Source organism: Staurois parvus, unplaced genomic scaffold (assembly GCF_062004578.1).
Source record: "Staurois parvus isolate SC_StPar_1 unplaced genomic scaffold, SC_StPar_1.0 ptg000157l, whole genome shotgun sequence".
Taxonomy (NCBI): domain Eukaryota; kingdom Metazoa; phylum Chordata; class Amphibia; order Anura; family Ranidae; genus Staurois; species Staurois parvus.
The window spans coordinates 2,914,756-2,941,914 of NW_028317953.1; positions in this window are offsets into that span (position 1 = coordinate 2,914,756).

Sequence of the window (27,159 nt, forward strand, 5' to 3'; positions counted from 1 at the left end):
CGGAAAATACTGATCCTTTTTTCTGTGTGTAAATCTCCTAACTGATATCTAATTACTATATGGATAGCTTCATTCTTATACTAGGAGGCAGGGGCAGACTGACCATTTGGGAACTCGGACACTACCCGAGGGCCCGGGGTCAGTAGGGGGCCCCATGATATGCCCCTGGTACCTTTCATAGGCTTTTTTGGGTGTGGTTTGAGTGTGGGCAAGGACACAGGGGCCCCATGATCCCCTATTGCCCAGGGGCCCCATAAGTTGTCAGTCCACCCCTGCTAGGAGGGGACCTCAACGTTGCCCTAAACCCACTTGAAGATACCTCTTCAGGCACATCTTCCATGCCCTATTGTGCCCAACATCATATTAAAATTTAACTACAAGAGCCTCTCTTGCATGACTCATGGTGCACCCTCCACTAGGGAGAAAAAGACTATAGCTTTAATCCTCCTCCACATAATCGCTATTCCATAATAGACTACCTCTGGATCTTGCAATAGGATCTTCCATTTCTTACAAGCACAACAATAGAACTAATGTTTTTATCGGATCATTACCCGGTCTCTGTGATATTAATGTTCCTCGAACTCCAATTAACTAAGATGAAACGATTAGACACAACCTTGCTTGTGGACCATGTTTTCGCTTCTACAATTGGCGAGCACATTGTGGATTTTTTCCACAAACAATAGGAAGCCCACAAATGGGGGCTCTTTGCTGTCTATGGAAGTGGAGCATAAACGAGCCAAACAAGCATCTATCGATGCTCTCTTAGAGCAAGCCCACAAGCTAACGAGAGCACAGCAAACCCAGGCAGAACTATTCCAAGCATGCACCCTCTTAACAGAGGAATGTTTGGTTGCTATGAAGTTGTGCAATTGTTTACAGTAAATAGCAGTTCAGCAATAAGTTTGGCTATATTGTTATATGGAAAGTAGTTCTAAGCTTCATCCATACAATAACTCACTACTATGTCACACTTCCTACAGTACAAAAGCTGAGAGCCATACCACAAACCATAGAGTACAAGAGCTAAGTGCCATATCACAATCCATATAGAACAACAGCTTAGTGCCATATTGCAATCCATACAGTAGAAGAGCTCGGTGTCATATCACAACCTGTATAGCACAAGACCTGAGAGACAAATCACAAATTCATATCACAACTCATTCAGTACAAAGGCTGAGATCCGAATCACAACCCATTCAATACAAGAACTCGGTGCTATATCACGCCTCCTACAGTACAAGAACTAACTAGTGTGTTAAATCACACTTCATACAGTAGAAGATCCGAGAGCCATATCACAATCAATACAGTGCAATAACTCAAAAGGCATATCACAGTACTTTATCCACTTCACACCTCCAAGAGTACAAGAGGTGAAAGCCATTCCGCAAACCATACAGTACAAAAGTTCAGTGCTATATCACAGTCTGAATAGCACAAGAGTTGACAGCCATATCACAAATTTATATCGCAACTCATACAGTACAAGAGCTGAGAGCCATATCACAACCCATACAGTACAAGAACTCAGTGCTATGTCATACCTTATACAGTAAAAGAGCTCAGTGCCATATCACAACCCATAATACACAAGAGCTGAGAGCCATATCACATATCCATATCACAAACCGTACAGTACACAAACTCAGTGCTATGTCATACCCTATACAGTACAAGAGCTCAGTGCCATATCAGAACCCATACAGTACAAGAGCACAGTGCCATATCACAACCTGTACAGCACAAGAGCTGAGAGCCATATCATAACCCATGCAGTACAATAACTCATATCACACTTCCTTCAGTATAGAAACTCAGTGCTAAATCACACCTCCTACAGTACAAGAGCTTAGCTGCCTTATCACAATCCATCCATGGATGCCTCGCATTGCTCACGACGAATGAAGAATCACAGTAAAGTTAATATTTTACAGCATTGCTGGCTGCCATCCTTGAAATTCTATACTAAAGTTGGTAAACTATGCACCATGTATTAAAAGAGAATTACATAAAAAGAATTTGTTGCTGCCATTGCTGACTTATCTTTCTTAGACTGCTAGTTGCCTGGATATTACTTTCATTTAATGGCTCCAATACCTTTTGAGTCACTGATCTGGAGCAAGTATACAGATCAAGAGTTCTGACTTTCTAATCTGCAGAAAAAGTCTTGTAAAAAAAATCAAGTAGACCCCATGGAAATTCATGACCTTTTCAACAAACTTTAACAGGCAAACATTAGATCTTAATTCACATAGTGTCTACAGATCAAGAGTATACTGTATACTAAATTAATGACACCTAAAATTGACATGGTGTATTGATTTTCATGATCTAAAGTAACGAAAATGCAGACTTGTCATTGAAAGAGGAAATACACAACTACATTTGCCATCACTTCAGATCAGGGGCGGACTGACCATTTGGAAACTCGGGCACTGCCCGAGGGCCCGGGGTCAGTAGGGGGCCCCATGAGATGCCTCTGGTACCTTTTTCATAGGCTTTTTTGAGTTTGGGCAAGGACACAGGGGCCCCATGATCCCCTATTGCCCGGGGGCCCCATGAGTTGTCAGTCCACCCCTGCTTCAGATACATGCATTTAGAATCTGGTGTTCCAAATTAGGTGCCAATTTCTAGAATCTTCTTAAGAAGTATGCAGGTGGAACGTATCTTATTTGAACCCCAGATACCTAGAGTCTGGTTCTCTCTTTGCTAATGGCATGTGTGGTGTCATCATGTCAAGATTCATAGAGCTCTCTAAGGCCATCAAACAAAAGTTGTGGATGCCTATAAATCTGGCAAGGGTTTTCGAAAGATCGCCACATGATTTGAAATCATTCCTTCTACTGTAAGATTTCAACCAACTGCTGCAATGTCAAGGACTGACCAGCCTGGCAAACTCAACTAAAGAAATGACAGCTTGATGCTAAAATAAATCTTCAAGAACCCTAAAATTTAATTGCTAGTTGTTCAGGGTTATTCTTGCAACAGTTGCGGTCAAATTGCATGCATCCTACTTTTGTACTTACTCTTTCCACAGTGCGGCATTGAATCTATTGATATTTTTTATTAATTGAATACATGATTTAAAAAGCCAATTTTCTTCTTTCTGTTATTATTCACAATATATCACTTATACCTGTAGGCACAGTTTAAATAACGATGTAATTTTACTTCTTCAAACATGACAAAAAAGTCAACATTTTCCATGGGATGTATGTACATACTTTTTCATATGACTGTATATTCTAGGACAGTGATTTAGAAAGTACTGAAGCCAGAGACAGCCAGATAACTAGTATTCTTAGAAGGATGTCAGAAATGGCAACCTTTGTAGTTCCTTCAATTCAGGTTTCCTTTAAATTCAGCAAGAACTTAAAAATATTAATTGCGTCTAAGCAGTATGATGAAATAATTACCTATTGTCTTGAATTCTGCATGTAAAATAGCATTGAATTTCTGTGCTTGGAGTCTGAAAGCTGTAGTGTGACGTCATTCAAGACAAAGCTGCTTTTGGCTGCTAGTCTCCTAAAATTTGAAGAGAGATTTGGTGAAGTCACTATAGTTCTGCTTAATATTATCCTTTATGGAAAGAAACCCACAAAGGAGGATCTGCAACCCAAGGACCTCACTTTTTATCATTCATCCATTCTGTGGCTCTGTGCTCTCTTTTTAAATATTGTCCCAAAAGTGGTCAGGGGGCAGCTTTGCCATAATGAAGCAATGCTTTTTTGCTGTACACAAGACAACATCCTCCATGCAGTGCGCAGGAAAATACATGGCAAATCAATTATGGGGAAACAGATAAAGCAGAACTCCTAGCAAAAACTTCTTTACATGTTTTTGTTGCTGATTTCCTACCTTCACTGAATATGTCATCAATCTTCTGGTTCACTCACTAGTTGCTCTGAGTTGATGGGAACTGTAATTTCCTTTTACTGCAGAGAGAGAGGAGAGGATATGTTGTAATCACTACTGTTATACCTCCTCCTTGGCAGAGCAGATGATATAATTTTTTGAATTACAGAGATGAGGTCATGAAAATTCGATTAGACTTTTCTCCTAAATGGTAAGGATTTTCAAAATTGTATTAACTGTTTTGTGTTTTGTGTAGGTGGTGTACTAATGGGTGCCTATCCCAGAATTCTTCTTTAACTACAAGGAGACCAAAGGCAATGCTGGTGGCTAGCTCATTGCTCTCTGCTTCCCTTTGTGGGAACAGCTTCCAGTGTTAAGGCCTTCTTTAAAGCAGGTAAATCTGTTAAAATTTTTAAATGAGTCTAAATAGTTACATTGCTGCACAGAGTTACTGTGGGAGTTTTGGTAGTTATGGTAATGTGAAAAAAATTTGTTTACTGCACAGAACTGTTTTTTTGTTTCTCTTTACATTTGTCTCAGTAACTACCAAGCTATGTTTGTTACATATTTCAGAAAGAATACATACATTATCAACTGCTTAGTTCAATAGCCAAATGTACAATGTGATGAACTATTTGAACTATTTTTAAATACATATCATGCTCTTTAAGTTACTTGTGTATTATGGACACATTATTGGATATGGCATAAAAGGATAAACATTAATGAAAACAATTTGACTCATCCAACTAGCATCATCTCAGGTTAGTCTTGGGAAATTAAAAAGAAGGTGGCATTATAATATCTCTAAGTCCTATGGTCTTGACAGTTTCTAGCATGCTAGTGAATGGCAATGCTCTACTGACTTTTTACTCCCAGTACAGTACATTTTAAACTTGGTCATAGTCTCTTACCATTTGAGTTTTTTTTTTTTTTTTCAGATAATCCCTGGTGGTAACCAGCAGAGACTCATTCATTTGGAAACATCCATTTATGATCCTATTGGGAGATGCGAAATGTGCACTCAGCACTCATACTTTCCAATCTTACTGTGGATATGAAGAGCAGGTAGAGGAGGGAATTTAATCCGCTTCTTTGAACATCACTGTGGGAAGTTGTAAGTTAAAGTGGAAGATATACCCTTTATTGCAGTGCTGTATGTTCGCACAATAAAAGCATTATTAGGCAGCATAGGAAAAGTATTTACTGTAATTTCACATAATGTATAGTTGCATGATTTGCTCAAAGCAGAAGACAACATTTTGCAATATTATGTGCATTTAAATTTTAGATATTCTTTATTTTCTATTTTCAGCAGTGTAAAAGCAAATGCTACCCAAAGAAATACAATCATTTTAGCCATGCTATAAAATAATAACTGTGATGAACTACTATTTATAGGCATACACACACAATAATAATGCCTTAAAACTTTTATAACACATACCCATCATTAGACAAATTGTGATTGTGTATTTTCACTATGAATATAGATTATTAAATTGCAGAAATGTACAAATCCGTCCAGATATAAATTATTTCTAGGTAAGTGTTTGTGTATATGTTTACCTTTTTTAATGCAAAAGCATGAAAATGTTTGAGTTATTATAAATCAATAAACTCACAACTAAAAAAACCTTGTTATACACAAATGGTTTTAATTTGGAATCTGGTCACATTAAGTCATCTGTGTGTGTGACAATAGCTGCCTAGAGACATAAGTTGAGATCAGAAATTCTGACTGCTGTACAATCAATCTACAGAACAATCATCCCACAAATATTCATGCTCATTTTGGCCAAGCAATCATCTTTATGTGCTACCCAGACTGCCTGGTATTGGCTTTATCTCAGAGAAACAATGGTGACTAGTTAGCAAAATCTAATTTAGTGATCAATCCTTCCCCTGAGATGGTTGCTATCTGCAGAGGTCTCATGGCAGTCCAGATATTTTCATTATCACCACTTGCTGAAATTTTAAGGTCTTGTTCACATCATAAGCAGAGGCCTGTGGTTTTCTACACTGGAAAAAACAAGTCTCTGCAAAGCACCTAGAAAACCATTGTTAAATGGTGCATAAAAATGGTGTGCATGGGAAAAAATATCATCCCTTTGGTCACAATCACACTTGACAAAAAAAAAACAATCTGCCCACAGTCCCACCAATCCTAATTCACTACTTCTCCGGCTGCAAATAGCATAAGTTGTATATGTCATCCGAATGTCAACAAAGGGGCGGACAATGTCAGCAGTTATCATATACAGTCAATGGCATCCCCTTCCGCTTTGTTTGTATTTGGACATCAGTGTTATATGTGGCCAAAGAAGTGGCAAGTGCAAGTTTGTCTAGTGCCACTATTATGATATTTAAACATGGTGTCTGTGTCATATTTTAATAAAGGACTTTTTTTTAATCTGTAATTTTGTTTATTTACATTCAAATTTTTTGGGATGAGTAGCCAAGGCTACTATGTACCCTTTACCTATTTCAACGGGGGCCAAAATCTGGAGGTCCCTTGTTAAAGGGGGCCTCCAGATTCTGATATGCCACCCACTCGCAGACCCAAAAAAACACTCACCCAGGATTGTGGAGAAGAGGCCTATGTCCTCATCAGTGTGGGGGCAAGGTGCTTTGCTGGGGAAATCCTTAATAGCAAGGTGCCCTCCCTAATTTTGAAGGCAAGTAGCATGTTATGTTCAGGAAGCACCCTCACTGCTTCCCCTTTCCTGACTTACCAGACTGTATATAGATATAGATATGCAGAAGATAGGTTTAATATAAATGGGACCCCCATATATTTCTTTAGTTTTTGCAGCTGGGTTATGCCTTTACAGTAAATATCATATCAGATGCAAATCCTGGATGAGGATCTGGTATGGATATTAAAGGATAAGTTCACATTTCTTCAAAAAATAATAAATGCACATTTTTTTGCAGGTAAAAAAATGTGCATTTATTATTTTTTGTAGTAGAAGCCTGTAAAGCATTGCACCAGCAATCAGCAGATCGCTGGTGCCATGCAGGTCTCCTGCACACTATCAGTATATCTTCTTGCTCGTACATCCCGTGAACATATCCTTTAAGGAGAAACCCCACACTTTTGTTTTTTATGTTTTGCAGCACAGCTTTCCTTTATATTCATATCAGACCCTAATCCTGGATGAAGGTCTGGTATGGGAGGACCCCTTGCAGTTTTTCTCAACTCACAAAAAGGATGAGAAAGGGATGACATAAGATTTAGTGTGAAATGCACATGAAATGTACACAAAAATCCATTGAGGGGCATGGCTTGGCTGCAACTGAAGATGGTCGCATGTTAGCAGAGCTCCGGCTCTAACGGGAGATTCCAGCTGCTACCCTGGGATAATTTAGCTATGGGCAAGGTCGGACAGTACCCCTCTGCTACCAAGATGCCTCACTTGCAACTTAAGAGCAACTTTCCGGAAGTTTGCCGCATGCAACAATCCGATCCCCAGCAAAGCAGCTTTGGCCTATTCCCAGGCATGACGGCCACCTCACCAGGCCACTCTCCCGCGACTGACCATCATGTGGCAGGTGAGCACTCACTCCTCTCTCATATGCAACAGATCCCTAAGATGTCAGATCTCCAGGGTATTGCCACTGACATCAAATCCACTTTCTCGTTGGCTATTGCTGACTTTAAATCTGATCTGCATTCGGTGGTGGCCTGTATGGAAGCAGTGGAGGACAAGGTCGGGCAACATAATTCAGCCATTGCGGATCTGCAGAAGATGACCTGTCACCAACAATCCGAATTTAATCGACATGCAGAAGCATATCGAAGACCTAGACAACAGGGCCAACAGAAAAATCTGCGGGTGAGAGCCCTTCCCGAAACCATTGAACATGACAAACTGGCACGACCCTGCAGACACTCTTCAACGAGCTCCTGGAGAGGCCTCAGGACACCCTGGTGGAGATGAAGTGAGCACATAGAGCACTCAGGTCCCAAAGTAGAGACACTGACCCACCGACAAATGTTATCTGTTGTTTCGTGAGCTATCACCTGAAGGAGGAAGAGATGCAAAGGCCTAGAGAGCAAAAACTGCTGACTTTTAATGTTGCCACCATACAGATTTTTCAAGACCTCTCTGTGATTACTTTGAAAAAGCAGAGAGCCCTGCGGCCCCTACAATCAGCCCTACTGGAGCACCGAATCGCTTCCAAATGGCAATTCCCCTTCAGCCTGTCAGCCACCTTTAGGAGCTGCACTCACATCCTCTGTAATCCAAAGGAACTGCAAACCTTTTGTGAGGCCCTTTAAATTCCTTTGGTGGACGTGCCAGAGTGGTATCAGGAATTCCGGCTCCCTGACACTTGACAACAGGATGATCACCACCCTGACAGCACTGTGAGAGCCTGTTTTTCAGCCCCTGATAGGGCAAACCCTGACCATCGGATGCTGTCTGGGGCGGATCTTGGGGCTTAACCCAAAAGTTCAGCGCTCCTACAGTTAACGTCTCAAGGAACTTGTCTCTCCCCCATTTCTGCTGGTGTGTGACTCCTCTTGTTTTTGATCTTTTTTGGACTTCTTTCCCAATCCAATCTCTGTCCCCTATCCCCAGATAAGGCGTGTCACCTCTATGGATGGTTGCTGACTGCCCTACATGCTAAGTATTGCTGAGTGAAGTCACCAGGATCCTTAACCTTCAATCAACAGGGTCTGAGCAGAACAATCAGGGTCTCTGCCTCTAGCTTTTTTCCATGGACTTGATGCATCCCATGGAGTCCACAAGTACTCTCCCCATAAGCAGTTTAGACTTGTGCTAGCAGTCCTGGATTTCCCCCACATGCTGGAAAGAATTTGCTATCCTATGCTGTAACAGTTTGCTTATTCTGATTTATATTAAACACTTAGCTTCTTAATTTGGAAAGATAGTGTGCATGGGCAGCTCCCTTTCGGTGTCCTCTGGATGTTGGGATGCCATCCCTTGTGGCGTGGGACTTGTGACCACGTGGGGGGATTTTCCCCCTTTGGGGCCCCGAGTGCTGATATCGACCTGTGCCCTCCCTGCGTACGTTGGGACCCAATCAACGGGGGAAGGCCCCATATACCCGTGAGTGCCTGCCTCTGGGGGATACATGCACTTACTGCAATGTAGTGGAGGTGGAACCCTCAGGGGCAGATACCTCGTGGGGCAGCATTGTTGTTGGGGTGCTGGGCTCCTGAATGCTCTGTTTGTGCTTATGCTTACCTTTTTGACCTATGTGAACTTTCTCCCCATGTCCCCTATGCCTGGTATTGTTGAACTTGTTGCACTGGAGTACATTTATCATGCTGGTTTTTCCCTCAATGTTAGGATTCTAATTGTTGCAGTTGTTTTCTCTCGCTATCCCCACTCAGCAGGGATTTTTTCCTCACTGACCACACCATGGTGTTTCTGGTCTGGGTCGATTACCCCTTGACCAGTTTGGTACTCTGTCTGCTTTTTCCTGCTGGCATCCTCCCTGCTAGTTGGTGGGAGTATTTTTCTCTTTTTTCCTGTTTCCCATACTTTTTCTTCTATCATTTCTTCCACCCCTCCAGTCTTTCTTCACCCTCAACGAAGCTGAGGGCTCTTCACTTTTTTGATAGGGGGCAGTTCAGGGACCACTTGGCCCTTTGTATACCAGACCCTAATAAACCAATGCCCCTCTGGGCCTATTTTCAAGTTAGGCATTTTCTTAATGCGCCCTAACTCGAACCAAATTTGTCCATACTAGGACAGCCTTCAAATTTGCCTGCTCTTCGGAGCAACCTCAGGCTCACATAATATCCTCTATCTACTCGTCTCTCTTTCTCACCACTCTCGGGTGCTACCACACATTCTAAATGGGAATAGGACCTGAACATTACCCTTACTGAGCAAGACTGGCAGGAGGTCTGTCTTTTCACGCACAAAGGAACATTGAATGTCAATATTCATGAAAATGGCTAGAAGCTGTAATCTAGATGGTACCATACCCCAACTGTGGTCCATAAGTTCTGCCCAGCAGTGACTGAGCAATGTTGGCAGTGTAAATCGGCACCTGGAACATTGCTACATATTTGGTGGCAGTGTCCAGCTTCTGGATGGAAGTTCACCGTATTACCACAGCTATAACTGGAACCCCCCCCCCCCCCCCAGGAGTATACACCTGCACAGTTCTTGTTACACCACTCTGGGTTACCTAAAATATTATACTTCAAGTCATTAGTGATGCACATGATAAATGCTGCTAGATTGTGCATCCCTGTCCACTGGCTTGCAGACCTAGCCCCCATGATGGTGGAGTGGTTCTGGAGCATTAACAAAATCAAGGACATGGAGCAACTGATGCATGCCTCACAAGAGAGGATCATGCATTTTCATAAGATATGGTTGTGTTGGCTTCAGTACCAAATTCAAACTGAATATACTGATCTCCAATCTGAGGGGCGAACATATAGCCATAATTTGCACACACGTTCAGGGTCTTTTTGGCAGACCCGTGGGTGGCAGTGAGTCCCCTCTATTCTGTCCCACCTGAGGGAGTGCTGTGTGGAGGCATAACCCCCCTTTTTCAGCATCACCCTTTCTTTCCGCACCCTTCTCTCTCTCCCTTTACCCCCCTTCTCTTCTTCCCACTCTTCTCTTCCCCCTCACTCCTCTCTTTTCCCTCTCCCCCCCCCCCATTTTTTTTCTCCTCTCCCTCTATCTCTCTCCCCCATCTCCCCTCCTCTCCCAGCTCCCTTTTCTCCTTACCTTTTTCTTCTCTTTATTCTATCCTCCTTTCTTCCTTTTTTTCTCTATATTCAGCAATTCTAGATACATCCTTTCCCTTCTTTCTGTTATGTTGTGGGTTTATCGCTATTGTGTTCAACCACTACTATCTCCTACAGCTACATTGACAGGTACATGGTTGGCCCCGTAAAGTGGTGGAGGAGCCTTAGTCCTGCCCCAGAGACATGACTATTGTGAAGAGGCCCTTTGCCCACTGTTTACTCTGTTTTTTTTGCACACCTATTATAGGGGCCCATATTCTGTTCTATCTTGTTTTGTTTATATGACTGTTTGATGCTTTCAATGAAGTATCCTGAGATTGTGAGTCAAACTTGTTCAAGCTATACCCAGGGGCGGACTGACAACTCATGGGGCCCTGGGCAATAGGGGATCATGGGGCCCCTGTGTCTTTCCCAAACTCAAAAAAGCCTTTGAAAAAGGTACCAGGGGCATCTCATGGGGCCCCCTACTGACCCCGGGCCCTCGGGCAGTGCCCAAGTATCCAAATGGTCAGTCCGCCCCTGGCTATACCATTATGTAAGTGCTTCAAATGTTTTGTTTTTTGTATGTATAGCACTTGTACGTGCCTAGGTGTATTTGTTACAACTTTTATGTACCATGCCAATTTTCAATAAAATTCTTTATGGAAGAAAAAAATCCATTGAAACACATAAAAACTCATGTAAGCTCATATCACTGCAAGCCATATCTGCAAATTTTTTGCATCGGTTTTATTCATGTATGGTGTGAACAAGGCCCTAATGTAAAAGGAAATTATTTTAAATGAGCATGGCAAAATTAATAGCAGTATGTAAACAACAGGGAATAATTTCACAATATGTTCAAGAAATAGTACTGTGGATTCCATTAAACAAATCCCAGGGTTTTATGATAACTTTATTTTTTAGAAATCAGCTTTTGTATTGTATCTAGTGATGCCAAGGAATTTTGAAACATTGTAAAAATAAGCTCTTCTTTATGCCCTTTCTTATCTTGCACAGTATGCAGTGAAACATTCCAATCTTTACATTCAGCCTGTCTGCATCTTCACTTTAAAGTGGTATTAAAACCAAAACCAGAAATGTATTATATTGTAGCTTATCAATCATTAGATGTGGTGGGTGCATCCATTTTTCATATTTGGCTTTTTGTTCCCTCTGTTTTCACCTGGTGATCTGGCCAGTAACACACCTCCTATATTAGTGAGACGCAACTCTGGATGAATGAGCACAGGAAGCACAGCGTACAGCAGCATTGTCATTTGGGCAGGGGGAGGGGGGGTTAAATGCATTACCAGGTTTGAATACAATAACAAATTGAAGCCAAACTCCAGATCACACTTTATAATCAGCAACAGCAACATTTGTTTTTTTTTTTAGATAAAGGTTATACATAAAAGCTGGTCAGCTGCAATATAATAAATGTTTGACTTTGGGTTTAATGCTGCTTAACTTCAGACCAGATATAAAATCAAGGAAGGCATCTGCTCATATTTTTAATTCAGTGTCTACAGTGCCAAGAGCCATGCATGAAGACTTTGTATGCTCCTCTGCTTTTAAATAATCACAGGGCATCATATATTGATAGAAACAGCTAGTCCCTCACATAAGTTCAACTAAACCCTAACTATCTCATCATCCCATGTTTTACCAGGCATACAACTGAGGAAAGAAGAATACACATCTGAATTAATCCTTGTTGGATTCTTTGTTCTTACCCCTGGTCTGCAACTACATCTGTGCAAAAGCTGCCTGCTTTTAGCAGTTTGTGAGCTCCAGTGATTACATAAGAGCAGTGCAAGAGTAGGAAATCATTATTTATAATTGTTAATATTTTTTTTATAATATATTAATATTATTGTTGTTATTTTGATCCTTTTTAATTTTCTAACCAACATTTACAATTTCTGGAACATTGAATTAAAAGGTGTGTGAAGCAGAGGCTTCTCTTTTATGGTATTTGTCTGTAATAACATTGCAGAATCAGACATGTTGCATGCCAACAATGTAGTATTTTCACTGGCCTGGGCCTGAGATGACAGATCTCAAAGCACAGTGAAAGAAAAGGAAAATGTAAGAAATTTGCAAAGTTGTTTATTGATTCTAGGTATATTAGCATAACTAATGTACCTCTGTGGCCAAGCCAAAGTTTGGGGTGAAGCATGTTAGAGTGCCTGGCTAGAGTGGTACTGGCTGAGGCCACACTCATCCACATATTCATGCACTGGTTTGGCGAGCGGTGCTTCTTCCTTTTTGTGATGATGCTTCTACACCCCTGAATGGTGCATAGGCGCCTGCTCCCTTCATGGCAACCGGCAGGGGGATCCTTATTTCAGCTTGGAGCGGCACTGCAAGTTATACTTCATCATAACTAATGTGTTTTAAAAGTGTAGTTATCCTTTGCAGTTATAGCTGTCCATAGTGTTAAATTATAACCAATACATTTTGACACTTTGGGATTGATTTACTAAAACTGGAGAGTGCAAGATCTGGTGCAGCTGTGCAAGGTAGCCAATCAGCTTCTAGCTTCAACTTGCTCAATTAAGCTTTGGCAATAAAACCTGGAAGCTGATTAGTTTCTATGCAGAGCTGCAACAGATTTTGCATTCTCCAGTTTTAGTAAATCAACCTCATTGTGTATGTGCTATTCTGCAATAATAATCATGAAAAACATAATATTTTCTTGCAAATATGTTTTCCTGTTAGATCTTTTCTATGGCATGATATCTTAAAACCATTAAAATTCTCTAAATGACTATTCTCCCTTCTGAAGCCTGCTTTGATTTATAATATCAATGACTGAAAGCTAACATACTTTTAGCCTGCTCCATCTTTTTAGAGTTAATGATTGTTGAACACGTATTGTACAATTCTATATCTGCTGTGGCCCTGGCCTAAAGAAGGCCATGAAATAGAATTCTTTTGTATATGAAAGCTATTAACGTTTTGGACTCCCAACATTTTGGAAAGCTTCAACTTTTAGTAAAAGTATAGACTGATAACTCCTACAAACAGAGACCTTGTCTAGGAATCAAATAACTATTAATAGAAAGTAAAATCTCCTTCTTTGTAAACAGCTCTTACATTGTATTGAAAAAATATTTTCAATTTTGACAGATTACTTTTTGCTTGCAGTATATCTTGCAGTATATCAGGGCATTTTTCAAGTAATATAGAGCAATTCCATGCAATCCATGAAATCATTTGTTGAGCCACTAATGCTACTGAGCAAATGCAAACATTGTGCTGAGTTCTGTGTAATCACTTAAAAATTAGGCACATACAGATCTTAAAAGTTTGGGGTTTTTTTGGGAGTGTACCCTGTAACCTGTGCTGAGGGATGTATTTTTGTCTTCTTCTTTCTTCATCATTTTCCATTTGGAATATATGGCCCATAAACAAGGGTCCTTTGTTTTTAACCACTTTCAGTATGGGCCAATTCTGACATTCCTCTCCTACATGTAAAAAATATCTTTTTTTTTTTTTAGCTAGACAACCACTTAGAAACCTCCCCCCCAGCGATACCTCACATGTGTGTTGCAAATACTATTTACATATGCGTGTGGGACCAATGTATGCTTTCCCATTTGCGTGTGAGCACACGAGAACGGGGGCGCTTGCAACTTTTAAATTTCTTTTTACTTAACTTTAATTTTTTTAGCACTTTTATTGCTACCACAAGGGATGGACAATATCCTTTGTGATAGCATGGGCTGTGACAGGACCCCAGATGTCTCTTCTTGCCTCCAAATCATTTAGCCAAACTGAGATCGGTTTGGTCCAATGCTGTTACACGCCGGTAAAGGCTTGTTCTTATATGAGACTGAAACCGGAAGTGACGAGATCCTCATTGCTTATGGTTTCTGACATCACATAGTGTTTCTAACTCACCGTGTTTCAGGAACCAGATGCCAGTGGTGGCTGGAGGGGCCTTCTTCCACCTCTAAAAGTAATACAGCAGCTCTTTAGCTGCTCAGATTACTTTGACTTTATTCAGCATTGCCAGCTCTAAACAAATATCAGTCATCACTGCAACGATATCACCCTTCCCATCCAATGACGTACAAGTAAACAAAGGGCCAGCAAATGGTCTATCAGACCATTAGGGGCATGGACAGTGAAAACATGAATGAAAAAAATGTCCTGGCATTGCAGGTCAGTGGAAGTAGCAATTATCCTAGTAGAAGGAAAAAAATGCTCTAGCATCATTGGAAGTAAAAATGCCCTGGTGTTGGGGGCATCAGCAGAAGAAAATGCTTAGCATCCAAAGAATTAAAAAAATTCCCTGACACCAGTGGTCAAAGGGAGCAAAAAATGTCCTTGCATCTGTCTCTCCATGTTCTCTTCTCATCATCTCTACTACATGAGGGGCGGGGTTTATTGTTATAGTTTACAAAAGATAGCATGAAAGGAAAATAACACTATTTGTAATTTCATAATTAAATATTATCAGAAAAAAATATGGAAATATAGTCAAACTAATTTCAGTTCTAAAGTATCCTTTAACTGTATCAAAATAACACAATTGGTTAAATTAGTCTCACCAAAGTTTTAAATTGCTTTACTTTGTTTATTGTTATGTTAGTCTCTGGATAATTTTTAATTTCCACAATAATTGTATTCTTTATATGCATGGATGTTTTATTATCATACCTAACCTGATCATAGAACACATCATTTCTATAATTATTCATAATGTTATTATTGCAAGCATTATTTAGAAACGGCTTTATTGAATTCAGCAGTGTTAAATCATTGTATTACATTATTAAACTCTTTATTACAGAAGTGTTTAACTCTTTCTCTTTTCTGAATTTCAGAGATCCAGAAATATGTCTCATAAAAGAGAACATTTAAACTGCTAAAAACAGTGGCTAAAACAGATGGATTTTTTTTGCATGTGATTGATGAAAATAATCGATTGCTTCCTTAAAGGACACCTGTACTAAAAAGTATAGAGGGTGCTATTGCTGACCACACCCCCTTAAAAAAATGTGAGTTTCTTGCCTGTCAGTTTCTTATAATGGTTTCAGGTTTTTTTTCTGAGTTACATGCCAAGAATAAGTATGAAGATTAAAGACTTCTCTAACATCATACCGGCTTTCTTAATGCCTTCTTTGGATCAGTAGGGTTGAATTATTAAGGTAAATAAGCTGTTCACTTTGTAAAAGACCTTTCACTTTTCAAGGGAATTTTCCCTTAGCTTAGTAAATGAGGTGAGGCTCTGCTTATGTCCATCATCTAATTATGTGCAAGCAAAAACACTTTTTAAAAAAATTTATTTGCAGATGATTGGGTGCTTTCTTCAAAGTATATTTGTACCTTATTCACTAAGTTAAGGGAAAACTCCCTTGCAAAGTGAAATTTCCTACCCCAGTGTCTAAATTATAACCAGGTAACTAGCATTTTCAAAAGAAAGTATGCAGTGGAAACCTGCATATTCCTCTTACTGCATGTTTTCCAATAAAGTATATGTATACCCAGGGCTTTTTTTCCTCAGAGAATAGATGATGGTACTCCCCCTTTCTGAGCCACTCCATATGTCCAACCCTGCCCACCTCTAAGCACTTCTCTTGCCCTTCAACACCCTCTGAGCACTGCTCCTTTTGTTCCACCTCCTCTGAGCACTGCTCCTTTTGTTCCACCTCCTCTGAGCACTGCTCCTTTTGCTCCACCTCCTCTGAGCACTGCTCCTTTTGTTCCACCTCCTCCGAGCACTGCTCCTTTTGTTCCACCTCCTCCAAGCACTGCTCCTTTCATTCAATCTCCACTGAGCACTGCTCCTTTCCATCAAACCCCTTCCAAGCATTGCACCTTTCATTGCACATTGGATCCTTGGACATATGGACAGGTTTCCTTGGTCAGGACTCAGCATGCCTTTCAGTGAATGCGGCGAGTGGAGCCTTTTGAGCAGTAGGACCTATTACATCATATTTTAATTCTAAAAATTATTGTAATTAGCAATGGCTTTCTTATAAGAGCAAGTCAATTAAAAGACTGAGGCTATCCACTGACATGAAATAATGGAGAAACTTTTGATTCTACCATTACTTTGTCAGCTCATTATTCTGTGAGATCTATATCATTGCTTGTCTTCATTAGTTGCCTTTACAATAAAAATACAGTAAACAAAATAATAGCTAGACATGATTTCTTTGTAGAACAGCTGTGAAATAAGCAGACAAGATCTTTTCTAACAAATGATAAAGAGAGATTAAACTGGTAAATAAAGGTCAAAGTTAGATAAGCCAAAAAAAAAAAAATCAACCTTTTATTAAAGTCATATGACTAAGCATGATACAGACTTTAATGATAACCCTTGAAAGTTTCATTATCACTCTGAATACAGAATATAAATTTTACAGTTTTATACAATTTTCAGATACAGAAATAAAACATTGTTGGTTACTTAATAACTCAAGTTAAGCGATCAGGAACTTTTTTTTTAGAAGGTTAGGCATTCAAAAATATACATTTTAGATGGAATCCTTGAAAAACAAGACATATCTGCTCCAGGAACAATACCTTATTTGCAGACTAATAGTCACATTTGGGAAAGAAGGTAGAAATATCCCCAAAAAGAAAGAACTCCTAGATGGAATAGACAATTATCCTTAAAAAAAATATTTCTTACAGGGTGCCAAGCATGGTTTACCTGTAGAATGCCCACAGGCAAACAGTAATTTCCCAATCCTACCATTATCATCTAGATTAGGTAACAAACATCTCATTTCCTTGGAGAGCTAATACAAATACAAGTGCATTTACCTTGTACCAATATGTAACTGGTGTGTTGCACCAATACATGAACAGCAGTCTTAATAGTTTCTATGCACCTCAAAAGGGTAACTATAATGTTATATTTAGTTCTGGATAGAGTGAAAAAGAATTAGAATTACTGTAAAGTTTATACTGTGGTCTCTATATTTGTTTGAGATTATTTGTTTGAGATAGTTTCCCACATGGACCCCAAGACAGGAAGTTAGGGTATTCTAAAAGGGGAAAAACAAACAACAACGAAAACCTGACAAAGATTCTACCCTTTGCCAGTCTATGATCTTTTTAAATTCTGTATCCCTGTTACACTTCTATTTATTCTTTATCAGTGACAACTATCAATGAGATAACAAGTGAGGGATATTCTCCACAGTGAGGACACAGACAACAATTAAAACTTGAGAGTGTTCAAACATTATTAAACCAAACATATTGCAGCTTACTGATGCTTAGATGTGATGTCAGGTCCCTGGCCCCCCCTTCCCGTTTTCACCTGCTGATCTGGACAGTAACAGGCCTCTTGTATTAGAGTGCCCCCACTCCAGATAAAGGATCACAGGGAGCACATATGGACAGCAGCATTGTCAGTCTGGGGGAAGGATAGTGTATTGTGTACTAGCAGATTTAGATACACTGACAAATTGAAGCTGAACTCCAGCTAACACTTTATAAGCAGTTAAGCAGCTACAACAAACTGTTTTTCCTTTTGAGATAAAGCTTTTACATAAATAAATAAAGCTTGACCATTGTAAGCATCCCTGTCAACGTTAAATGGTTTATCTCACCTCTGTAACAGATGCATATGAAAGAGATCTTGTTCTTTTGAAAAACAACAGACTTACTGGTGGGATCGCCAAGTGGAAATAAAGAAAAGAAATCCTAAATAGAAAACTGATGCAGCCATCACATCTAAGAATTGGTAAGTTTAAATATAATAAATGTTTGCTTTTGGAATTAATACCGCTTTAAGCACAAAGCAGCCAGTTATGTTAGTTCATTGGAAATTTCCACAGCTTCATAATAAAATCACAGCTTTACACTGAAACAAAAAACAATCAAGCTTTCAAAATTCAAAATGATAAGATGTAGTGTTTAATACATTTTAGAGTGAAGCTGAAAAGTCATGAACTACAAAACGCCTAAGGTTAAATGTAAATGTAAATCCTAAAGCTGTTTTCTACATCTTCAGAGCACCTAAATCCTAGAGTATACTCAGTATATAGGTTTTGACTTTTATCCATCCCTCCAGAGCTAAACCTCATCTTCACCATTCAATTTTCCAATAGTAAAAAGCCTCTACTGCAGTGGTTCATTTTTCACTGTTGGAACCTCTTTCAAAACACCATACAGTTCATGCACCCCTACCCCAATTTCTTTTAAAGGACAATACTATTCCCACAGGTATCACTAAGGGCACGATGTGATGGAGTTACAAACATAAAATGGCAAGAACTTATAAATGATGAGAAAAATAACATGTTCTAAGCTAAATTATATGAGTAAAACAATTCAAGGGAGATCTAATTTCCCAAACTAAACTTAAAAAATGAAGAGAATTTAATTTTTCTTATCCACCCCTCCCTTTCAGTACTCATATGTTATTATCAAGTGCACGAGTGTCCCCACAATATACACTTCTCAAAAAAATTAAAGGAACACTTTTTAATCAGTGTATAGCATTAAGTCAATTAAACTCCTGGGATATTAATCTGGTAAGGTAAGTAGCAGAGGGGGTTGTTAATCAGTTTCAGCTGCTTTGGTGTTAATGAAATTAACAACAGGTGTACTAGATGAGCAACAATGAGATGACCCCCAAAACAGGAATGGTTTTACAGGTGGAGGCCACGAACATTTTTTCCCTACTCATCTTTTTTGATTGTTTTTCACTAGTTTTGCATTTGGCTAGGATCAGTGTCACTACTGGTAGCATGAGGCAATAAATGGACCCTACAGAGATGATTGCACAGGCAGTCCAACTCCTCCAGGATGGCAAATCAATATGTGCCATTGTCAGAAAGTTTGCTGTGTCTCCCAGCACAGTCTCCAGAGCATGGAGGAGATTCCAGGAGACAGGCAGTTACTCTAGGGGGGCTGGACAGGGCTGTAGAAGGTTCTTAATCCAACAGCAGGACTGGTATCTGCTCCTTTGTGCTAGGAGGAATAGGATGAGCACTGCCAGATCCCTACAAAATGACCTCCAGCAGGCCACTGGTGTGAATGTCTCTGACCAAATAATCAGAAACAGACTTCATGAGGGTGGCCTGAGAGCCCGATGTCCTCTAGTGGGCCCTGTGCTCACTGCCTGGCACCATGGAGCTTGATTGGCATTTGCCATTGAACGCCAGAATTGGCAGATCCGCCACTGGCACCCTGTGCTTTTCACATATGAGGGCACATGTGACAGATGTGAAAGGGTCTAGAGAAGCCTTGAAGAATGTTATGCTTCTTGTAACATCGTTCAGCATGGCCATTTTGGTCATGGGTCAGTGATGGTCTGGGGAGGCATATCCATGGAAGGACACACAGACCTCTGCACCCTCGACAATGGCACCCTTACTGCCATTAGGTATTGGGATGAAATCCTTGGACCCATTGTTAGACCCTACGCTGGTGCAGTAGGTAGTGGGTTCCTCCTGGTGCACGACAATGCCCGGCCTCATGTGGCAAGAGTATGCAGGCAGTTCCTGGAGGATGACGGAATTGATAACATTGAATGGCCCCCACGTTCACCTGACCTAAATCCAATAGAACACATCTGGGATATCATGTTTCGGTCCATCCGATGACGTCAGGTTGCACCTCAGGCTGTCCGTAAGCTCAGTGATACCCTGGTCCAGATCTGGGAGGAAATACCCCAGGACACCATCCGTCATCTCTTTAGGAGCATGGCCCAATGTTGTCAGGTATGCATACAAGTGCATGGGGGCCATAAAAACTACTGAGTACCATTTTGAGTTGCTTCAATAAAATTTCAGCAAAATGGACTAGCCTGCTGCATCATTTTTTTTATTTTCGGGGTGTCTTTGAATTCAGTCCACTGTAGGTTGATAATAATTTTCATTTCCATCAAATGATGGGGCATCCTTACATTCCTAGCACATTACCTAGTCCATATCAGTATAGATATCCAGCCTGATATTTTTCTCCATTGAGATCTGATGTGTTTTCAAAGTGTTCCTTTAAATTTTTTTTAGCAGTGTATTTAACAGCAACCAGATGAAACCACAATGCCCCTGGAAGATGTTAACTAAATTTAGTCCACACCATCCACCAGCTACTTAGCAAACACTCCTCTGTTCAACAGGTCTGTGTATGATTATTATCCCAGGCTCTTGGCAGATTCATTGACCATATACTGTATAAATAAATGGGTCCAAAAAAGCTTTTGTTCTCAAAACTGTGGATGTATCTTCTCTAGTTGTTTCCTTCACACATTGTCACACACAAACCTAAAATGTGATAACATGCTATGTAACACCATGTGCTTGTGTGCATTCTCTGTTCATCTATTGTACGTATCCTTACCAAAAACACAAATTTCCAATCACACATCAACCCACAACAGCATGGTGCTCCAAAGATGCTAATCTAAATCTTGCAAGCCTCTTTGAACATATTTTCTATACAAAACAAAACAACAATAGTGTAATATGCTCACACAAATAATTAATTATATGTATTTGTGTTCACATTAATTAGTGCTCAAAGTTTTAAAAACCCAACTTTCCCTTGCTCCCTCTCATCAATGTGATCCTTACCCCATGCACAAAACACCTTACCAGATGTGCCCCCTAAAGCACAGGGTTATGTGTATTCCTACAAAATACCCGGTATTTCAGACAGATCATTCCCCCATGGTAGGTAGCATAAGGACATGCAGGGAGAAGAAAAGCCAAATAGTTCAGAAAATACCACTAAAAATCATTTATTTACCAGTATTGCTTACAATGGCAGATAGGTACAAACTTCCAGTTTCCAAGATGGTGGAATGGGGACTTCCGTTTCCAGTCTGACATCACTTTCAGTAACTGCTTATCTAGATCCTAGCATACTTTTATCCGCCTGCTAGTACCTGATTTTCTTCAGTCAGTGTAGGGCACAACAAAATTAAGTTTCAATTCTTAATCCTCAGAATACGAACCATGCTTGTGGAGTTTGCATCCAAAATAGACATATCTATGGCTGCTGAGGCTCTTGTATTGAATTTTAGAATAGTGGAAGCAGGAGTAAGTTCTGAATCAGGTAAGAGTTCTAGACTTAAATTCAAGATGCCTTTGGGATTGAGGAGAGCCACAGGCACACAGAACAATACAGGGATTACAAATGATTTCTTCAGGCAGTGTAAGGTGCCTTTTCTTTTGGTGTATAGTTCTTTTGTGCACTTTAAAAATAAGAAAGGTTTCCTTTAAAGTTTACATGTAGTTTTGAAGAACATGATTCTTTTGCATTTTGGAGTTACAATAAATATTTCACCAATTTATAATTTTTATATAAATACCAAGTATATTTGATTGTATACCTCCAAAATGCACCTTAAATATGTGAGGATTACAGGGTATTTTGTGATATTAAGCCCTATTTTCCAGGCCAGTTAGGACTCAATTGCCATACCAGCTTTGTTCTTTCCTATCATATAATAAAGATACTATAGCAATGTTAGCTTGTGGAAGAATTTTGGTGTCACAGCAATGTTGCAAGGTGCTGGATGATATTTAAACCTGTCACACCAAATTCTATCAAATGTTAATTTGCTCTTGTAGCCATGGTAGCAAGCAATCTGCATTTGTGCACACAGGACTAGAATAATCATCACAGGAAGAGCTAATAGCCTCTAACTTTGCAACATTATGTTTACTATTAAGGTATTTGTCAGTCAAAAATGAAAATTAAAAATGTAAATGCATACAGGGGGAACATCCTGCCTTGTCAATAGTTCGGTTTTCATCCATGTACAGCTTTAGTATATTTACCCCTGATAAACATTTATATCAAATTCATAATTCGGCACTTATATTGATGGCAAGCTTGCAAAATATTTGGTTTTTATGATTAATCATAATTAATATTAAAATGTGTGAATGACCTTGAACCAGTGATAGTTTTAATGTCTTCAGGTAGGTATAGCTGAGACAGGAGTTAGTTAGCTGAGCTAACCAGCTGAGAGCTAAGTATTCTATAAAAAGGCATAGCTGGTTAGAAGACTCTGGTGTAGAATGTCATGGAGTAAACCAAAATAGAATAAGTATGAAATAATATATTCTAATAGTATCTGTGTGTATTTAGTTTGTTTTATAAGTTGGTAATATTGTTACATACGTAGATTTCTGGTTATACAACATTATTGAGATGTTGTAAAGGTACATTCTTAATTTATATTCTCATTTAAACATGAGCAGGCTGATGTAACATGGTCAATTTATGTTCACTACATATGGGCCTGTCTATCAAAAGACCATATATGTAGTGTCCCCTCCGTTCAATGTAATTGCTCTGCTAAGCAGTATTGTTTGTCATACAAGGTTCTAAGATCACGAATTATGACGCATACAAGCATCATAAAAAGGCATCCTAAGACACGGCCACACTCATACACATTGAAGCTGACAGACACACACACACAGACACAAACATGGCATAAAGATGCTATAGGTAATCACAGAGGTGACAGACTGGAACAGGTGCGTTCTCTAAGACAAGAATTAGTCACTTCTGTCTACTTCCGGCTTCTTCCTAGACTCTGAAGGACAAGCACCACATGGTAGAGCACATGAAGGACAATCGGCCATGAGAATAAGGGTGATACATCTTTAAACTTCTACTTTGATATTTCTGCTCAGCCTACATGGAACTGTTCGTGATATGCTTTACTTTGTTATTTTAAGCCATTGTGTGATAAAATAAAATCACATTTTATTTTTTACTTCACCGGCTCTTTACTTATTTGCAAAATCACCTATAGACACTAAAGAAGTATTATATGTGTCTCAGGAAATTCTACAACCCCAGTGCCTTTTCTCAGTAATTTAAGAATCCCTCCTTGCCATGCAGGGAAGTTATCCTATTTTACACACACATACACACACTCACACTCAGGGCCGGGAGGAGGCAGGGGCAGAAGGGGCACCTACCCAGGGCGCTGGTTGTATGTGCAGTGGAGGGGGCGCACTGAGAGTGTCCCTCTCTCTGATTCTCACTGACATAAGGGAGTGACTGCAGTGTCACTCCTATCAGCAGGGATTTTTCTTTCATCCAGAGCGCAGTGGTACTTTGTACTAATCCTCTGCTCCCAGTCGGTGCTGTCACTTGTAAACACAGAAGCGGCTTCCTGTGCCAATTCTGCATTTTTCATATTACACAATGAGCATCAAGTGACAGTACCTCCTGAGTTCAAGAGAAGCAGCTTTCAGAAGGCTAAGCATGGGTCACTCTGCATTAGTTCTGTACTGGGAGGCCATGGTAGGTCTGTGTAATGGGAGCAACCGCAGGAGGAGGTGGGAGGTCTGTGTACTGGGGGGCTAGGAGGTGGGAGGAGATTGTGTGTTGGAGGCTAGGAGGTGGGGGGAGATTGTGCATTCGAGGCTAGGAGGTGGGGAGAGATTGTGTATTCGAGGATAGGAGGTGGCAGGAGCACTGTGTATTGTGGGGTGCAAGGAATTTGGGAAGATTGTGTATGGGGGGGGTGCTAGGTGTGGGGAGCTCTGTGTATTTAAGGTGTTAGGTGCAACAAGCACTGTGTATTGGGGGGGTGCTAGGAGGTGGGGGAGAACTGTGTATTGTGGGTGCTAGGAAGTGGGGGGAGCATTGTGTGCTGGGGGGCTAGGAGGTGTGGGGAGCTCTGTAAATTGGAGAGTGTTAGGAGGTGGGGACAACCCTGTGTATTCGGGAGTGCTAGGAGGTGGGGGGGAGCTCTGTGTATTGGGGGGTTCCAGGAGGTGGAGAGCTTTTTGTATTGGGGGTGCTAGGAGGTGAGGAATATCTGTGTATTAGGAGGTGCTGGGAGGTGTGGGGGGATCTGTGTATTGGGGCTACTGGGAAATGAGGAAGATCTGTGTTTTGGGGGGTGCTAGAATGTTGAGGGAGATCTATGTAAAGGGAGATGCTTGGAGGGGACCTCTGTTCTTGGTAGGAGTGTTGGAGGTGATGGGAGCTCTGTACTGGAAGTTAGAATGTAAGTTAGTTGAATTTCTGATGTCAGCACACTTGCAGTGTTTGTCAAACAGTATTAGCTCACTAGTGGCATAACTAAAGCCATAACAGCCTACATAGTTGCCTTGGGGCCTGGGTTAAGAAAGGGGCCACCTTTAGAGGCTGTTGGGGCAAATTAAACATCATCAGTACTGTATCATTAAAGGCTGAAGTGAGTGCTATTGAACAGTGAACATGCTTACAGGAGTGGAGAGCAGATGTGTGTTCTTGCTATATGCTGATTTGACCATCATATGGGCAATTATCATTATAATGAAGGGAGGGGGCATTTATATATAGAAAGAGAAAGAAAGAGCACGGTTCACACAGGGCGATTAGCACCCTGCCCCATACAGGTCCATCTTTTACTGGCATGGTGATGCACAGGGGCTGTACATCCCTTTGCCGGTATCTAATTTTAGTCTATTGGAACACAGGACTGAACGGACAAAGCCTGTTTCCCTATATGATATACTGTATGGCTGTAGGCGGGTAGGGGTCCCTGAACTCTGTCTGTATGTGTTTGGGAGCCTGCACTCGCATGTCATATAGGGACACAGCAGCTGTGTCTGTCCAGCCATTTGTCCCTATAGGCTAAAATGGGATACCAGAATGGGGATGCATGCAGCACCTGTACATCCCTTTGCCGGTAAAAGACAGACCTGCACAGGTCAGAGCTAATCACCTTATGTGAATGAGGCCTAATACAGGCTGTTTCTTACCTTGGGATCAATCACTCAAAGATCAAAAAGGTACACAAGAATTTTCTGGAGCCTTTTTTGTGTTTTGTGCATTATTGGATCCATAGACTTCAACAGAAATGCCTGCAAATGCGAGATCCAAGCAGTTTCACCTGTTTCTGAGTGCATGTTTGCACATGAACAACTGTTCTCCTCTACTCCTTCTACCCATGAGCTTGCAAATATGTGCAAAAACACTTGCAAAACACTAAAATTCCTGTAAAAAGCAATCTCATAAGCACTTACTTGTGAAATCCCCTCTCAGGTAATCAGCACAAATACAGGTATCCCAATTGTAAGATCTCCCCTCATTTCCTGTGCAGTTTAGATTTTCCATAATGTTCTGTTCTCCAGCAGGGACACATACAGCATTAGAAAACTGACAGGGGTTCCCATGTATCCTCACTTTATCAAAAACTAAAAAAAGTTTTGTTCTCACATTTTTTTTTTAAATGCATTTATATAGAATAACTAATCCAAATGTGGCTTAGAGCCTAAAACACCGGCTGCTTAGCATGTGACAAGCATGCTCAAAATCGTCACTTTTCATCAGTGCACAGTGATTCTCCATGACCTTTAAAAAATCTCTCTAATCACTAATCAATCATTAATAATGGGGAAAACTCATGGATCAGCTTGCAGTTTTTTGTATTGTTTTGAACAAGTTTTACATAGATTACTGTGCAATTTTCTTAAGGTTTAAATGCTACTTTTCTTGTGTTTAACATTGATAAATTGTTCTCATGTATCATCTGCTCATTACAATGCTTAGGTTTATAATGAATATTTCATTTTCTAAAACACTTAAGAAATTATATTCATGAAAAGCAAACGAAAAATATAAAGAGCAAGAAGGGCAATGTCAATTAAAACAGCAATATTACAACAATAATTTACAATTGTTAAATTAGTATCATTCATTTAAGCAAGTAGCAGGGATTTCTAATCTAATAAAGTTATAACAAAAATTAAATCCCATAAATAGTTTGTCACCTTAACCAAATGACTCAAGAATTAATGACACGGCTGATTACAATAACTGCCTAACATTCAAAGTCATTGCAAGCTACATGGTGATATACAGTAATAATGTATTTCTAGGTGACACATACTTCTCAGATGGTGCAAGGTTTTAAGGAGTCAAATGAGGCATTTTTTTATCCTTTGCTGTGGACAGTGTGGACATTTGTATCATTGCTAAATCCGGAATGTTCAGATACATTTTCCTGAGGGGAAAATTAAATACTAGAAGCCTTTATGATTGCACGAGGACAGATAATTAGGCAATTAGAACTATTAAGAGGGGACAAAGTATCAAGTCTGGATGAATTACACCCTCAAATCTCTAAAATTCCAACAAGAAAGGAAGAAATCCCTTTAGGCAAAGGATTAATAGATCACTAAAAATAAGCACTTGAAGCAAATGTACTATGGTTACAGTATTTAAATAAAGTAGTATTTCTTGTACAGCTCTCCAATTTAAAATGCAAAAGTAGGAAAAAAGAAGTAGAACAAACCTGATAAAAATGAAAGACTACGTATGTATTGTATGTATGCTAGTAATATTTTGGTATTGTGATAATTAGCAATGATAATAGTATTAACCTTTATTTGGCAAATTCATATTTGTGTTTAAAGTGGTTCTAAAGGCTCAAGGTCTTTTACCTTTGTGCATTCTATGCATAAAGGTAAAAAATCTTCTGTGTGTAGCAGGCCCCCCTAGCACTTATCTGAGCCCCATCCCGATCCAGCAATGTTCATGAGAGCCTTGGTTCTGCGGGGACACTCACACCTAATTGGCTGAGTCAATCACAGCCAGCGAACCAATCAGGAGAGAGAGTGGACGGGGCT